Genomic DNA, 18,733 nt, shown 5'->3' on the forward strand with positions numbered 1-18,733 from the left:
ATGCATGAACAAATGAAAACATACCATTAAAAGGACCTTGATCTGTTTACATCAAAATTACTGGATTTTCCTGTCGAAAATCAAGAAAGAAATCCAGGAGATCCTCATGATTAGATTCTCTATGCCTTAGCCCAGGGGCAGACAGTGGACTGGGCTAGGGTTGGCTCCAGTCTAGGTCAAATTTTCCAGCCCATTAATTTTTAGTATTAATTCCTGCTTGTTCTACTTTTAGCCCGGGTAAAATTCATGTAAATCTCGTTAATATGCATGTTAAGCCCCATAAAATTTTTAAGAGTCTAGCCCTGTAGAATTGTGCAGCCCATTATGCAGAAAATCACGTACGTGGTGATGGGATGTGCTGTTGCTTAAAATAAAAAGCAATCCTCCAATTAATTGCCTGCTTTTAAAAAGACATCGTCTCTTATCCATGCATCACTTTCCATTCATATCATGTAGTTTGTTTTTATTTGTATGTATCACGTTGTCCTTTTTGTGTAAATTTACATAAGGTACAAAAGTTAGTGCAAGTAGTTAATTGCGAGTGTAGAGTATCAATCTGTTATACGCAATTTAATTAAAAATCAATCTTTTAATGTGGTAATGCATTTTTTTAATAATTTAGATATATTGTTACTGATTGGAATAAGTGGCAGTCGTTACATAAAAATATTATTTTTAGTTCTTACTCATTTTTAAATATGTGTGTTAATATTGACGCGACCCAAGAACTCGATACAAACTTGACATGAATTTTACGAGTTAGCATTGGTCTTATACGGTCGGATTCGAAAATGACCCGAATAAAAAATTAAATTTTTTTTAAAATTGAAGAAATTGAGTTATATTCTATTGAAGATAGCAGAAGATATTAATCATTGCAACAAAAATTACTAAAATCCACACCAAATATCGGTGGAATTTAGCTATAACCGACCATATTCGGTGGATTTTAGTATAAATTCGACTGACGCATGTTGGTGGCTTTTAAGATGGTGAATTTTAAGTTTTGCGGTGGAATTTATATAAAATCAACCGCATGTTTGGTCGCTTTTATAAAATTTAAAATTTAAAATTCAAAATTTTGTGAAAATTTAATCTCCCGCCCTGAATAAATTACACCAAAATCGGTCGATTTTAATATAAAATGTTTCAAAAAAAAGGAAACACCCCACCCATCAACCGTACAAATGCCGGCCACCTCCGGGAAAAAATTCCGGCGACGCCAGCTCTCTATTTTATCCTCTATTTTGAGGTGATTCACGATACCTTGTTGTCTCGATGGGAGATTGGTTGTAACTACGACGTCAGTTGTGGTAGTGGTTTGGGCTTCTTGAACGACTCCGAGACTGAGACTTCGAATCCTGCTTTTTTTTTACTTCTGTATCTCGTGGAAGTGTAATGGAGCACTTATCACTACGCCATAGATGGCATATAGCAACAGTAACAAAATGTTACAACAGGCCCAAAAAAATGTTACCACAGCAAAAAAAAGCCCCAAGGTAACATAAAAACTAAGTTGCTTTTTTTCGAGTTACCTTTGACCCCTAAGGTAACATTCTTTTGCCCTGCTGCAACCTTGAATTTTGTGTTACAATAGGCTTTAAAGGTGACATCAAAGTATGTCTATAGTATCACATTATACATGTTACCTTTGCACTTAAAATTTGCAAAAAAAAAATGGGCCCCACATGTAAGGCCACTATGGGCCCCACATGTGGGTCACCAAATCATTGTAACATTTTTTCGCTACTGTAACAGTTTTATTATAAATTATATTATATTATACTAATTTGTTTGTAATATTGAGGTACCTAATGTAACATATTTCTCAAAAACAATTGACATGATTTGTTTGTAAATTGAACATGCCATAAACCTGTTTTTCATACAAGTCAACAAAATAAATAATTCAAACAACCAATAAAAGAATCTGTATGCATCTCCACGTTATTTAGCTCCAATTACGGTATTTAAGCACAGGATTATTCTTTGTTCTCCTTGAAAGAATCTATATGCATCTCCTTATTTCATCATCTCTTCCGAGTACTGGATCAAGCTTTTCAGACCTTGCCATACAAACAGTTTTGTTAGATTTTATGAAGTTAATTTATGAGATAGAGCTACCAGAGACTTTCAACGCATACAAACAAGTAATATTGATTACGAAAAATAAAAATCATGCGAGAAATCATGTGCCTAACACAATGTGTAAAACTTACTTCTTTACCATACGATAGATAATGGGAATATCTATAAACAAATTACGAAGTATATAGCAATCAAATGATAGAAATGACATGATATTCCTCTTCTTTCCATTTCTAATATCTTTGTTAGTAGCTTGAAAAATTGTTTCTGGCTTTCAATATCGTTTGGTTATATAATATTTTATATCTTTGTTTAGTAGCTTGAAAATTGTTTCTGGCTCTCAGTTTCGTTTGGTTATATAATCGCAATATATGCAAAGAACTAAAGTGTTTCTTTCCCATTTTTTGAGTTCAAATCACAGCAGAGTACCAAAAGAAGACTACAGCCACGAGAGAGCACATAAATGATAAAAAAATACACCCAACAGTGACAAAAAAAGAGTTATCAATTATCTTCTTAATTTAAATTAGACAATTTTGCAATAAGTCGTATCTTAATATAAAGAAATAAGCTCTAAGAATTCCAACTATGCAAAGGATAGGGAATTTATTAAATAACATAAGCAACCATACAAAATGCCATTAAGACAGGAAATATGTAATCATCTTTTATATAGATTTCTGTAAAACCTTTTAGAGTCTTTTACAAGTTTGAGCTTCACACACCTTGAAGATGGATTTTTCTATACTCTGCACATCAAGAAATACACTACCACCGTAAGTTGCCTGTGTATTGTATGACAAATAAAAAAATAAGTAATCATCCCATCATTCTTGGAGCAAGGTTTGAGTAGATAGTAGTAAAGGGAAATGCGATATGTTAACTGGTGAAAATACAGCAAAAGTCCTCTGGTAGCAGGGGTCTACAACCAAAATGCAGGAACCCATTTTACCTTGGAACATAACCCTTACAAAATGGAATGTTATACAGCCACATTTTATGGCTACAACATGACACGTAGACAATTAAATCTGTAAATTAGTTGTTAAATTCCACACAGATTTACAATGTAGATCACTTTTTCAAGGCCTTGAGGGACTGTCAATCTCAGTGCAAATAAGGCTAAGTAAAATTGGGGGAACTCTAAGCTTCCATAAAAAACAGATCCTTCAATTGGTTGTTAAAAAAGTATCAGGTATTAAGTTAATTAAAATTTCCAACTCTTGTGTACATTATCAAGCATGATTACTTTCAATTTAAAATTATTATAAATAGTATACAAGGAACTATAGAGAATCAATGTACATGTCACATGTCCAAGTTTCATATCTTCATTAGACATTAGTAAATACCTGTCCAAGAAAATATAGGTTTAAATTGAAGCATTCCAGCAATGGTCAGGAGACTGTTGAATCATCTGGTACAAGAGAAGAGCTTGGGAAGCACCCGATGGCCACGTAAAGCATAGAATTCAAGGAATCTTCATCGAATGGAATCCCCAACCAGTGGAGACATCCTGAGACTCGCCACTACTTCTCCAGTCATAGGTTGTATAGATGCTGAAATGACACAAAGTTTTTTGAAGATAGATACTAACAATAAAAAAGCTCCTAGAAGTAAAATGTGTAGTTAACTACGAAACCTGATTTAGTTGTGTGTTAGACTGTTTTTCATGTATTCCCATGGTAACAGAATGTCTGAGGAGAAAGCTACCTGGATCACGTAATGTTACTGTAAGTTTAATTGTAAAACCAAAGATGGCATAACCCTTATAAACTGTATGCGGGTTTGGTAATATTAGTCTGAAATATGAGATAGTAAGGTTGAACAAAAACACAATACCATAGCTATATCTGATGAGCAACAGTATCTATACTCTAGATTAGCCAATGATCAAATCTTTTATTAAATTAGGCAATTATAATGAAATAATTTAGATTCCAATGTGCGTAAAAGACGTAATTTAGCTATAATAATCTAGTAGGGAACTACACATGTCGATGTGTTGATAGGTAAAACAAACAAGTCTACATAAGGGCAGTGCATTATATTATGGCACTAAATATCTATAAATCACTTATTATTGAACAAGAATAAATTTATCTAATTTGTAAAATTTCATTGTCATTAAAACTATAACTTTTGGAATAACCAATATAAAGAGAGATTGAATGTCAGCTTGTAGACTTAATTTCCCATGTATTTGACCTTAAAGTAGAATTAAGAATTAAGAACTGCCTAGCTCTATCCATCATTTGCTATCATAATAAAGTAAAAAGAATCACAGGAACTATTATTTAGCTATAGACTGTAAAAAAACAGTGAAGAACAACAACTATAGAACTGTTAACCAGCCATTTTTATTTAGCTGATGCAGACTCATCACTACTGTTCCAGATTCAAATCATATATCAAGCACTTCCTAAACAAAGCCACTGTCCGACAAACATGCAGCACATTTGACGTTGGGATTGATGGAGCTAAATTCAGCAGTTGCCAAGGGAAAACTCTGAGCAATGCCGAAGCAAGTGTCTCCGCTTCCCACTCCAAACACTGAATCACATGTTGGAACTGATTCTTTTGCAAACCTCCATGTTAATAAAATAAAACATTTTGTAAAAGTGAAATTCTCAAGAGTCAAAGTAACAGAGAAATGGATCCAGATACTTACTGGTCACACTTGCCGCTTTCAGCAATTGTAAAGACGAGAAGAAGAGCAAGTGTAAGAACGAGAAAGGCACTTGGTTGTCGCTTATCCTGGACATTTTACACCTTGTTCTTGAAGTCAAGAAGTACCTTGTAAGCCTGTTCTAACTATAGAATGTTCTAGAAACATCCTCCTCCGGCACTGCCATTTGTATCAAAAGTGACGGTTCATCCGATGCGATCAAATCGTGAAAATTTAAACAAACTTAGAGATTCTTACAAATAAACCAAACCATAACATACACACAAAATCAGAGATTGAGTGAGAGAGGAGAGAGGTAGTATATACAAGTACAACACAAAATCAGAGAGAGAGAGATAGTTAGTACCTTAATGGATACTGTAAGGTGATTTGACCCCAATTGTCATAATTTAAAACCCCAATGCCAATTAAAAAACCCTAACTCAAATTTGTGTGATATTACCAAAATAAAATCCTAAGCTCCTATTAAACTAGCTAAGTTCAATTGAAAGATGTGAGCGCTACTGGGAGAGGCGACTGTGAGAGAAGTTTTGCATTGAAATTTTGATTTTGTTGAAATTTTAACCCGCGTTACTCTTCTCCAAATAATTTGAGAGCTCCTCCTAGTTGAGAGCCCAACAGGAGTCTAAAAATCTGCTCATAATTTCATTTTTTATAATTTTTTAATAAACTTTTAAGTTTAAGTAGTGCTCAAAATTTTTATTAATAAAAAATTATCAGTTACTAATTAGTACAGTTTATAAATGAACAAAAAAATATTTTATCAGTCCTAGCTAAAATTAATATTATTGCTTAATTATATTATCAAAATTGATTATTTTCAAGTCAAATATTTATTTATTTTAATTATTTGTCAAATTTTATTTTTAGCCATTAACACTCTATTGTAACATAAATTTTCACATGTTACCATATGTAACACTTTGATACTTTAGTAACATGTTATAAAGACTATGGTAACATCAAAAATACTATGTTGCAGTAGGCTAAGATTAGCATACCTAAGGTAATATAATTTTGTAACACGTGTGATTAAACCATTGCGATAGCCATCTATGGGGTAGTGTATTGAAAGAGCATTGCCTTATTGACAGCACTCCAGTTGGGGATTTCTCATTACCCCATCCAGCAATAAAATTATCTTATATGCCCACCACTCAAGACTGCAAAGAAGCATTCGTTGAAAAACATAAGGGCAAATTTTTGTGTAATCAAACAATGAACCTAAAATCCAAAATTTACTGACAGTATAATTAAAACTTTAGGCTAATTTTAGGAAATTACTTTATTAAAATCAGTAGTGCTCAAGCACAACGTACATTGCAAATTTAGGAAACATGGTACCAGAATGTATCAAAGCATAATGATATAATAAATTATGCAAGGAATTATAGTTGAACAATGAAAAAAAATAATTACTTCTACATAAGTGTAGGATTTATAATTACCAAACCATGAGAGCAGATGGGATATGGGGGAGGGATCAGTGACAAGAGGGGAACATGGGAGGGGGAGGGGGTGGTGGGTGGGACGAGGTGGGGGATTTTAAAGTAAAAAAATATTATTTTTTTTATTTTCTTTAAACATTGTTAAAAAAATATTGTTAAAATAATTCTTATGAGACTTTTCTTTTTAATTTTAATCAAAAAAATTTAAAATATGCAATTCATGTTACTCTCATATATAATTTTTAATTGTTTAAAATATTTAAATATGGGTAAATTAAATTATTTTAAATTTATTGTTAACGTAATGAATTTAATAAAAAATTGAATAACCCTACTTCATTTCCAGTTATTTTGAATAGTTCTCGTTTTTTATAGTTCTCATTCTATAATTATTTTTTTAAATTCAACCGCTAGCGATTGTTTTTATTAAAATATTAATGTTTTTTGGTAGTTAATTTAAAAATGACCGGATGGTCACTTTTGTTTTCTAATTGCAGTCTTCATTTTGGCCGGCAATTTTCCCACCAAATCTTGAAATCTTAAAATCGACCGCTGAAAAATAGGCGGTTGCTTTTGTTAATAAAAGCTACCGACTAAAAGCCACCGTTAATAAAATCCACTGAATAAAATCGACCACTAACAAAATCCACCGATATCGATCGCTTTTAAGCGCGGTTTTTGGTCAACTGATTTTGACTTTAAAAGACACCATTTTTGGTGGAATTTATAGTTGGTCGCTTTTGTTTGTTCGCTTTTACTCTTTTTTCTTGTAGTGAATTCAGATTAAGTAATTGACAAATTTTATGCTTAAAAAATCATCGAGTACAACTTAAATGATGTGAATATTTTTTTTAATTATAAATTGTATCATTATTATTGGATTCTTGCGTATGTTGGAATTCAAGTTATTGGTATAGTTGAACTTTGATTTAACATGTACTTAGTTTACTCACTTATCTTTCTATTTAATTTGTAATTTTGTTTTACTCCAGCCCCGTTAGATTTAGAATTCTGAGTCCGCGCCTGACTTAGACGCTGAATAATGAAGTTTTTACAAAGTTGATCTAGCCAACCATAAGCAGACTTAGCATCTTTCCTTATGCCTTGTAGATCGAATTTTTTGACCCAAGGAAAATAATCAGCAAAATTTTATGACCCAGGGAAAATAAATGAGAGTTGTGATTCAGTTGATATGGATAGCCAGGCAAGAGGATTAGAAACCTGAAGACCCGAGATATTACAAGAGTAGAACTGATTGGCCAGAAGAAGACTTTGATGGTTAACAACATTCTCCTTGATCTTTCAATTGCTAATATGATGCATGCTCAAAACATGTCCAGAATCATATTGTATGTTAAGAACAAGGTTCATGGTGGTTGCATTTTTCATCTATACTAAGCAGAGGTCTTTTAAACAAAAGTGCCTACAACATTAGAGACATTGGTACATGCATGAAAATGAAAACATACCATTAAAAGGACCTTGATCTCTTTTACATCAAAATTGACTCGATTTTCCTGTCGAAAATCTAGAAAGGAATCCAAGAGATCCCCATGAGGTGGAAGATTAGATTCTCTATGCCTTAACCGCTGAACAATGAACTTTTTATAAAGTTGATCTAGCCAACCATAAGCAGACTTAGCATCCTTCCTTAAGCCTTGCAGAACGATTTTTTTGACCAAAGAAAAATAATCAGCTAAATTTATGACAAGGAAAATAAATGAGAGTTGTGATTCAGTTGATATGGATAGCCAGGCAAGAGGAGTAGAAAACCGAAGACCACAGATATTACAAGAGTAGAAATGATTGGCTAAAACAAGACTTTGATGGTTAACAACGGTCTCTTTGATCCTTCAGTTGCTAATTTGATACATGCTCAAAACATGTCCAAAGTCATATTTTATGTCAAGAACATGGTTCATGGTGGTTGCATTTTTCTGCTATACTAAGCAGAGGTCATTTAAACAAACGTGCCTACAATACTGGAGTCATTGGTACATGCATCAAATGTACTTTTTCACCATCAAGGTATCAGAAATGTACATTTTAACCCTTATAACGGTACAACTCGAAAGTCAAATATCTTTTTTATCCCTTTGATTTTTTACTGTCATAGTAAAAAAGGTCAAAGGGTATGAAAATTCATACATTGGGGATCAAAGGATACGCTCACAGAGTTCTGTTGTTTATGTGTACAAACACATATATACTTTACGGGTCAAAAGGTAAATAAGCTTTTATTTAAGTCTTGTTTTTCTTTAGTTAGATTAGTGTCTTATTTAGTTGCCGTTTGTGACAAGTCCATCAGACTCTCCAGTTCATGGTTTCTATAGTCTACACGATCTCCTACTCTTTTTTCTCATTTAAGTTGTCTCTTGTGTTGAATATGTTGATTAAAGTTTGGTTCTAGTCTATTGGGTTTGAAGGAGTAGTAGGCCCATCAAAATTGTATGGGCTTGGCCTTCTTTTGTCTAATATCATTATTAGCTTACCAAAAATTATAAAAGTAAATTATTGGAATTAGATATTAGAGGAGGGGTATACATTTAAATAATATATATATCTATAGAGTTCTATGGAGTCCACCTTTTTGTCGGAGTCCTCGGAGTCCATCTACGTTCTGCAAATAAAATATATTGTAAAACGTGTTATTTTGCGAAACATGTTACACAAATAGCATAATTTCAACAAAATCATGCAAATCTCATATATTTACAGTACAATATGTATGTTCTACAATATGTTCTGCAACATGAACATTTATGTTCTGCAAACTAAACATATTTTGTAGAATAATATATTTTTGCAATGTTCTGCTTGTAAAATGTATGCAATCTACAAGATTTTTAATAGAACAGTGATGTTTGTCGAAAAATAAAATGTTTTGCAATATTTTAAGCTATATTTTACTTGCAAAACATATATGGACTCCGATGACTCCAATTAAAAGGTGGACTCCATAGAACTTTAATCATATATATATTATTTTTTAATATTGGTGTTTTTTTCATATTATGTGACAACTAATATTATTATTTGGGTTTACCAACAAATAATAGTTAAATTTTATTAGTGTTTTGAAAGAAGGAATTACTTAAATATGATGTGTGAAGAGAGTATAGGTGTGTAAAGAATGTAAACATACTGGATTGGTACCTGAAATCACGATTTTCGGAAATACTGGTACTAGAAGCGCATGATGGAAACACGGAACCAGGTATCCTATATATGTTGGAGTCTATCAAGATGAGGTTGGCATGTGGCTGGGTACCGTTTCGTGTGGGACCTAGTGATATGAGTAGGTGAGCCATGATTAGGAATAGTACCCGTACTCACAAATAATGATTGTGGAAATATCTTGGGATGACGTACAAGACTTCGAGAAGTCCATGGCCACGTGAAGTCCATGGCCACATGAAGTCAGCTGGTCTTTCTTGGATCTGGACTCATTACTTTATTGAATTTTCGAGTAATAATTGGGCTAAGTTTTAATATAGCCTATGAAATATACCTTAACAAAATAATCATGAAGTGCATTCTGAAAGTCCTAATGGAAGTTGAAGAGTCGGCACTTTTTTCATGAAGCTAGCCGTTATATGCTTAACAATTGTTTAAGATGGTAGGCATTTCTTTTGGTAGTAGCCAAGTTCTTCAGAACTTGTCCATTAACAATGTTATTTTTGACAAAGGTGTGAAACCAATGTTTATCGGTAAGCTTATTACTTTATCTTGTCAAAGAAAACCCTAATATTAATTCCTTTCATTAACCATTGATCTTACTAAATGTTATATTTGGAGATGCTAAGTGACTATGAACTATGCTAAATCAGATATTAGACAAGCTCAAATCTTTAGAATGCTCTCAAGAACTCGTTCACTATAGTTATCACGGTGTTGATATCTTCTCGGTTTACCTAAGTTTCATATCAAAATATGATTTTCATGACTATAATTCCCTTATAAGTTGATGATAGGATTAATTATGGAATTAGCTTGAATATGTTATAGCATCTCCAATATACTTTTTATTTAGGGTCTTAGCTTAAAATATAAACAATATGAGTGAAAATGCAACTCCAACTGGTTCTTAGTGACTCCATAAATCCCTAAGCGTCTCCCTTCCTTCTTTATTTTGAAGAGTCACAACTCACTCTTAATGTATATTTTATAATAAACTAATCTTTTCACTTTCATTCTCTCTCCTTTTTTTTGTCCTTTTATAACTTGTATGTTTTATTATAAAATAATAGATAAAGAGTTGGTATAAAGATTATTCTTAGACATGAACCTTTTTTATCTTACTAAGAGCCATCTTTTTTATAATTCTTATAAAGAGTATACTAAGAGTCTGTTGGAGATATTCTTAGGATTTAATCTAAACTATAGGTTCACGTTGTATTTTGTTTATATGAATAAGTCAATGTGGTTACCAGCATATTAGTAACAATAGGATTAGTACCTGAAAGTAGTAGTCAATTAAGAGTAGTACTAGAGAAATAATAAGAAGGGGCCCCTGGATTTTTGCTGCCACTTTGCACTTAGTTATATTTAGGTCCCATTCTTGATGTGGCCTAAGAAGCTCTCTATATACTTCATACATACAAAATCGAGTTTACACTCATAAAAATTTCTTTCTTATTTATTCGTTTACATATTTCTAACATTTTTGTAACGAAACCACAACTTCTTGACCACAAAAATACACTTGTAATGAAGAAAATGGAGTCTAGGAAAAATTATGAAGGTTCCTTTAGTTTCATCTATCCAATGCTTGCTAAGACTAATTGTACGACATGTGCTATAAAGAAGAAACTATTTATACAAGCACATGGAGTGTGGGAAGCAATAGAATTTAAGAATGTCAAGGCTGTTCTGGAGGAGAAGATTGACAAAGGAGCATTGACTATTATTTACAAGGGAAATCCAGAGGATTTGATGTTGACACTTAGCCCCTGTTTGGTTGGAAGAAAATAGAGGGGAGGGGAGGGTTTTTAAAATAAAAAATATGTTTGGTTCATATTTTTAGAGGGGAGGGGAGGGAAATGAAAGGGCCTAAAATCCCTTATGGGTCTTATTTTGTTTCCTCCCAATTTGGAGTTTTTTTGGAGGGGAGAAATTTTATTGACAAAAATAACCTTACACCTTTTCAATACTTGTATATATCATAAATCATCAATCCATTATCACCTCTCACCTATTCATCTCCCGTGCCTTCTACTTCTCGTTTCCAGGTAACAAATCAAGTGTCTATTCTGCATATTTACTTTCTATTTCAAATCTATCTATTTTTATCTTGCTGTGATGTGCCAAATTCATTGCGATTAACTTCATTGTTTATTATATGTGATTAGTTCCATCTTTTATTATGAACAATCCATTGTCGATATGAGTTTTTTAGTACTATCATAAATTGTTCTATTATTGTGTTATGAACTTATATAGATTTTTGTCATAATAGATGGATTTTGAAGATTGGAAATTAACAGTCACTAGATGGTCTGATTTGCGCCGAAGAGCTATAATTCAAATCATATGCTTTGTTGCTTATTGTCTTGTCTTACGTAAATCTCGTAAAAGAAAAATTAGTTATAGTATGAGCTCTGAGAGAGAAAGAGTGCGAGAAGAAATATTGGCTAGAATTAGTAATAGCGAAACAAGCAGAAACATATTAAGAATGGGTCCCCAAACCTTCTTGACATTATGTGATATGTTGGAAAGGGAGGGTGGCTTACAACCCACAAGATGGTCTAGTGTAGAAGAACAGGTTGCCAAATCAATTTACATATTAACACATAATGCTAAAAATCGTGAAGTAAATTTTTGGTTCCGTCGTTCCGGTGAGACAATTAGTCGTCATCTTCATCAAGTGTTAAGAGCTCTCCTCAATTTGGAAGCAAAATTTCTCGTACAACCTGATGGCTCTACAATTTCCCGTGAAATTTATGAAAATGGCAGATTTTACCCATATTTTAAGGTAACATTTCATCATTAAATTAAAATTTATTTAAATATTTAAATAATAAACTAAACTATTTTTATATAATATACTGTATCAGGATTGCGTCGGTGCAATAGACGGCACACATATACGTGTCAAAGTATCTCCTAGAGATGCTCCCCGTTATCGTGGTAGGAAAGATTATCCAACCCAAAATATTTTAGCAGCATGTACATTTGATTTAAAGTTCACCTATGTATTCCCTGGATGGGAAGGCACAGCTTCAGACTCTAGAATTATAAAGAATGCATTAAGACGAGAAAATAATCTTAAAATTCCTCAAGGTAAAACCAATAATTAATACATTAAATTTATAATTTACTTGATTTTGAAACTATCAAATTGATTGTTCATATTATTTATAGGCAAGTATTACCTTGTTGATGCTGGTTTCATGTTGACAAGTGGGCTTATTACCCCTTATAGAGGAGTTCGCTATCACTTGAAAGAATATTCTGCAAGAAATCCTCCACAAAATCCTAAAGAATTGTTTAATCTTCGACACGCGTCATTACGCAATGCAATTGAAAGAGCCTTTGGTGTCCTGAAAAAAAGATTTGAGATTTTATCTAGTTCAACGGAGGCAAATTATAGTCATAGAGCTCAAAAACTCATTATCATTGCATGTTGCATTTTACATAATTACTTAATGAGCACAGACCCAGATGAAGAACTTATAGCTGAAGTAGATGCTGAGCTTGCTAATCAGAATGTTTCACATGATAATTATCGAGCTACAAGAAGTGATAATGAGGAGGCTGTTCAAGGAGAGCTTATTAGAGATAATTTAGCAACTCAAATGTGGACAGATTATCAAAATGATATTTTGAGCTAAACTAATCATATTTATACTTGTGTTCTTTATTATAATGTTGTGTGATTATATTAATTGTGTTCATGATCTGTGTTTATTAATTGTGTCATGTTATAAATGATATAAATTACAGTATGGCACCCAAAAAGCAGTCATTGAATAACGGTGCAAAAGAAGTGTTGACTTGGACTAGACCTATGGATGATGCCCTTGTCAATGCTTTCATGCACGAGTTTGAACAAGGTAACAAAGTAAATGGTACTTTCACCCCCAAAGCATATGAAAACATAGTAAATGAATTGAGTGCACTGCTTGGGAGGAAAATTGATAAGGACAAGGTTAAAAATCGTTGGAAAACATTAAAGACCAAGTTTTCTGAATTTTATGATATTTTTAAAAATGGTATGAGTGGATTTGCCTGGAACCCAAGTACTCAATTATGGGATGCTGAGCCAGAAGTTTGGAATTCTCTGATTGAGGTAACAATTGTAAATTTATATAATATATACAAATATGCTACAATAGTCGACTAACTTTTATAAAATTTATATTATTTCCAGTCAAAACCTAAAGCAGCATATTGTAGAAATACTCCAATTCCAAACTATGAGAAGATGGTGATACTTTATGGAAATGATCGAGCTACTGGAGAGGAAGCTGAAACTGCATCCGAAATGAGAAAGCGAGCACATTCATCAACTGAATTTGAATTTGTTGACTCTATTAATGATCTTGATGATCGTATACAGAGGAATGACGTGATATTGGAGAACTTTGATGATTTTTCTTTTGATGGTACTGATAATTTTTCTACTCAGAGTATGCCGCCTCAAGATCCTTCACCTATAGCAAGCTCTGGCAGTAAAAGAAAGAAAGAAATCAAAAGTTGTTGCTAGTAAAGAGAAATCTGATGAAATACTTGAAATTAAAGGAGCAATGCAGGAGGTTGCAGAAGCATTAAAAGATGGAACTGCCGCAATAAGAGAAGGAAATGCTATAATGAAAGAACATCATAATTTAAAACTACCTCCACTTTCTGGCGAAGAAGTTTGGAAGTTAATTAAAGAATGTGGTTGTGATGCAAATTTATTGCCTATGATCTTCTTCTCTTTGATGCAAGATATTGATAAAATTAGAACAATTCTTCAGTGTCCAGTTGAAGCATGCAAGGATGTGATCATGCATATGGTGCTTGGGTCCTCAAATCCCCCTTCCAGTTGATGCCTTGATTAGATAATTGAACTAAGAAAACTTTATGATTATGTTGTCAAATTTCCAGTACTCGAATTTGAGCAATTTTTCCTCTTAAATATGCTAAGTATAAGGTATGAAATCAATGGATTCTTTTGTAGACACCTGATATCATTCATCATTAACAGACCCATTATTTTTGGTTTTTGGTTTTAGATGTCTATTTACACATATAGCGGCTTACAGATTGTAGTTTACTATAAACCTTAACATGAAGTACATTTACAATATGAATTATTGGTGCATGTTGTTGCATATGCAGAAAGTCAGGAATGGAACTCTGAAGTGCATATAAAGGACTTTAATGTAATTTTAATTATAAACCCCTCCCTTCCCCTCCTGTACCAAACATAAAAATGAGTTAATTCCCCTCCCCTCCCTTCCTTCAACCAAACAGAATTAATAATATATCCCTCCCCTCCCCTTCCCTCCCCTCTGTTAAAATCCCTCCCCTTCCCTCCCCTCCGTTGAACCAAACTTAGCGTTACTGAAAAGAAAACAGTTAAGTAGGCGTGAGAGGCTATCAGGACATTGTGCCTAGGCACACAAAAGGTGAAGAAGGTAAATATACAAACACTGAAAGGAGAATTTATGTCACTATACATGAAGGAAACAAAGCAACTTGATGAATTTCGTATGAAGCTGAATGGCTTGATTACAAATATCTGGGCTTTAGGAGAGAAAATTGAGCAGACTTACATGGTGAAAAAATTATTTTGAGCAGTTCCTTTATAACTTTCTAAGAATTGCTTCATCCATTGAACTATTTTTTAACTTGGAGGAGCTGTCAGTGGAAGAAGTGATTGGGTCTTTGAAAACTCATGAGGAGACAATTCAGGGACAGATAATAGTCCACAAGGGATATATTTTACTGATAGAGGATGTGTGGAGAAAACAGGAGCAAGCGGATGGGTAGCTCTTTCTTACTAGAGATGAATGGATAAAGATATCATTCAAGGAAGGATATCGGAGGAGTTATGAAAGTCATTGAAAAGATGGTGGACGTGGAGGATGTGACCAAAGTAGACCGAGGTTCTTAACTGTGGAGCATACAAATACAATGTCGATGAGTGCTAAAAACCATGACGAGATAAAGAGAGTAAGTTCGTGGTGAATTTGACCCAAATCTGACTTGGATGGTATAATTCTGACTTTATTCTTAATTTTTTATTTTTATATTTTGTCCAGTTTACTGTTGTGTAAAGATGTATAAGATGTAATTCTAAATTTTGTTTTTAGGAAATTCATGAGGCACGAAATGAAAGGGTTTTGCACATAAAGTGTCATCACTGGTTGTCCAAGAATGGTTATATTGGTCTAAAAGAAGTTGAAGTAAGAATAAAGTGTGACCGAAGTAGACCGAGGTTTTTAAACGTGGAGCATAGAAATACTATATCGATGAGTGCTAAAACCCACGATGAGATAAAGAGAGTAAGTTCTAGGTGAATTTGACCCAAATCTGACTTGGATGGTATAATTCTGACTTTATTGTTAATTTTTTATTTTTATATTTTTTCCACTCTACTGTTGTGCAAAGATGTATACGATTTAACTCTAAAATTTTGTTTTTAGGCAATTCATGAGGCACGAAATGAAAGGGTTTTGCACAGAAAGTATCATCGAAGAATGGTTATATTGGTCCAAAAGAAGTTGAAGTAAGAATAAAGTCAATACATGAATATTCTAAGCATAATTTTCATTAATTTTTATTTTTTATTTCATTTTGAACAGATCAAGAAATGAAGGTTGGAGCTAGGAGTACAACCTAATACTGCACTCTTTTTGAAAAAGGTGCGCAAGTGAAAAAATGGCAAAGAGGTCGGTGAAGACTGGGCTGATGTATGCGATAAAATTGTAAGTCTTCTGTACGATTACATTTGCATACTAGTTGGAATAATAATTTGTATCCTTATTACATTATCTAATTTTTTTTGTTCTTATTTATTGCTAGGACATCAATTATACTAAATATAACTGATTGAAGTGACATTATTTCACTAATAAATGAAAAAATGATGTAAATTTTCGGAAATTAAATATATAATTTGCATGATGTAGTTATATATATCACACAAATGAAATATATTAATATAACATAGAGAGAAATGTCTGAATGCCTGATAAACATATAAATATTAGCAAATATCGGACTGACTTTTTAGAACGATGGAATATGTTATGCAAAATTCAAAATTTAAAGAATAATGTATGCAACAAAATCATTTCAATTTCCACCACAGCAGATTCTATTGCATAATTTATATTGGAAATCAAGTGTAGTTATTTTTATTTTATGTCAATCCGACGTTTTGTTGAAAAAGTAATAAAATGGGTAAACTACAATTTGATGGAGGTGAAGATTTTCTCAATACAACTTTGGAGAGTCGTGAGCATTTTGGAAGGGTTCGGGCTGTTGAAGGGTACATAACTATGAAATAGTACTTTAAGTTGCAATGGGAGAAAAATATTTGAATCACAAAGAAAGAGTTGATGGAAATAAATAAACAAAGATATGACAATGCCGAGAAAAAGACGCGGGCTGTTGAGGAAGATATTGCTCAGTTGAAGGCAATGTTTGCTTCAGTAGTTCCTCTTCACTCCCCAATGTAGTCTGAAAAGGAAACTCACCGGCCAGTAAAAGGAATTGCACTTGATGCTAATGATGATGAAGAATGTGTTCTTATAGTTCCTCAACCTAGTCATGCACCTCTATGCATTTTGGTAAATTTACCGGAAGTTAGTATTTTAATTTTATTAAATTATTTCTTGAATAATTTGGTCATTTTATGTATTATAGGGACAAAGATCGTGTGAGTTATCCGTCGAGAGGATAAAAAACAAAGTTGCATTTGGTATGATATATTCTAGGGAGGATACAGAACATGTAAATAGAATTGATATTCCACTTGGTCGTAAGTGTGTCTCTTTCGATGGCCTCAATAAAACAGATGCCTTACTTCTTGTGCCCATGCGTGGTAAAATGGTGAGAGTCTGTAATGCACTTGACTCTTTTAAAGCATTTCTTGAGGAATTAATTAGCTACACAACTAAAAAGGTACGAGGATAATTTAATATATTGTCTGAATTTTGAAATTAAAATATGCATGTGATATAAGAAATTAATATGTGTTTCCATTTTTAAGGTGTAATTAACTACAGATTAAAAAAAAATGATAGGTCACAGCTTGCAGAAAAAGGCCAGAATGGTCAATTACAGGAAATGAAGTCGCAATTCATTTAAGCAAAGCCCGGTATAAAAGTTCCAAAAGGCTTTACCTTATTGTATAAATATTCGAAAACCTGGAACAAAATTATTGGGCTTTCAATATAGATTGTATTCGATAAAGATGTGTTTTGATATGATAAGACAATTTACTAGGACACGCTGTAATTGCATCTTACAAGGCGTTAGTTTCATTTTCCTTTTTTCGATATGACATGATTAAGTATTAATTTTGGTAATTTTCTAGCTGTCTCTAGTTTTAATATTAGCACCATTTTGGTAGGCACCTGTATAGTGAGATCTTTGAACAACCAATTTGATGGAGATATTTGCCTTTATTGATCCAAGATCCGCTTATTACTTAAATGCTGATTTTGAAAAGTACATTACTAACCGAAATTAAAGAGGGTAACCCAAACCGATTGTTCTTTTTGTCACACAATTAGAATTAAGTTGTTCTTAAATATTACCGAAATTAAAAACCTAAATAGTACAAATATTCTACGAACTGTTTTTTATGATAACAATATTTATTAGATTTTGTCTATTAACATAGTTTCCACATCTTGAAAAAACATTATCAAGGTAATTTTTTTAGAATGTAACAAACCAAATTCACTTATACGAGTGCCAGCCCCTATAGAGGAAAGTGAAGTTATTTACCCTAAAATTTTTGGAAAACTGTTAATTATGAACTTGTGTACATTGTATATGTAGGGAAATAAAAATTTTAATTCTGGTAGGGGAACAAGCAAGTCAAAGCAAAGTTTCTCAGTACAGGTACTTTTACACTTCATTATTTCAGTACATATATAATTATAGTCAATAAGTAGTTTAATTGAGATGTAATTTCAATTTTTGGAATAGGTATCTCCGAAACAACGTGGTGGCCATGAATCCGCTTACGTAGTCATGCACTAAATGAAAGAAATCACCAGTGATACAAGATTTAGTTTTCCTACCAATGTATGCATTGGTATTTTGATATATATATATATATCGGGTTACAATTTAATTATAAAGGCCCCCTTATCAATTTTGATGAGTTGTGGTTGCTTAAATTTTATTTGGGCTGGCCCAGAATCGAGCTTGTTATAGGGAGACACATCTTGATGAATTACATATTGAGGCTCTCCAGTTCATCCAAGAGCAAATTATGGACAAGTTTTCTACTGTTTAAACAATTTGGTATGCGAGCTAAGCTATGTAGTAATTGTTAACA

General features: G+C 32.8%; 1 long non-coding RNA gene across 1 annotated transcript; it reads left to right on the forward strand.

The window, feature by feature from the left end:
• The first annotated feature begins 16,024 nt into the window (after window positions 1-16,024).
• On the forward strand, window positions 16,025-18,169 carry LOC141710543 (uncharacterized). Its single transcript, XR_012570958.1, has 3 exons — window positions 16,025-16,142; window positions 16,648-17,343; window positions 17,466-18,169. It is a non-coding gene; the product is annotated as an uncharacterized LOC141710543 (long non-coding RNA).
• Window positions 18,170-18,733: the final 564 nt, after the last annotated feature.

Source organism: Apium graveolens, chromosome 3 (genome assembly GCF_009905375.1).
Source record: "Apium graveolens cultivar Ventura chromosome 3, ASM990537v1, whole genome shotgun sequence".
Classification (NCBI taxonomy): Eukaryota; Viridiplantae; Streptophyta; class Magnoliopsida; order Apiales; family Apiaceae; genus Apium; species Apium graveolens.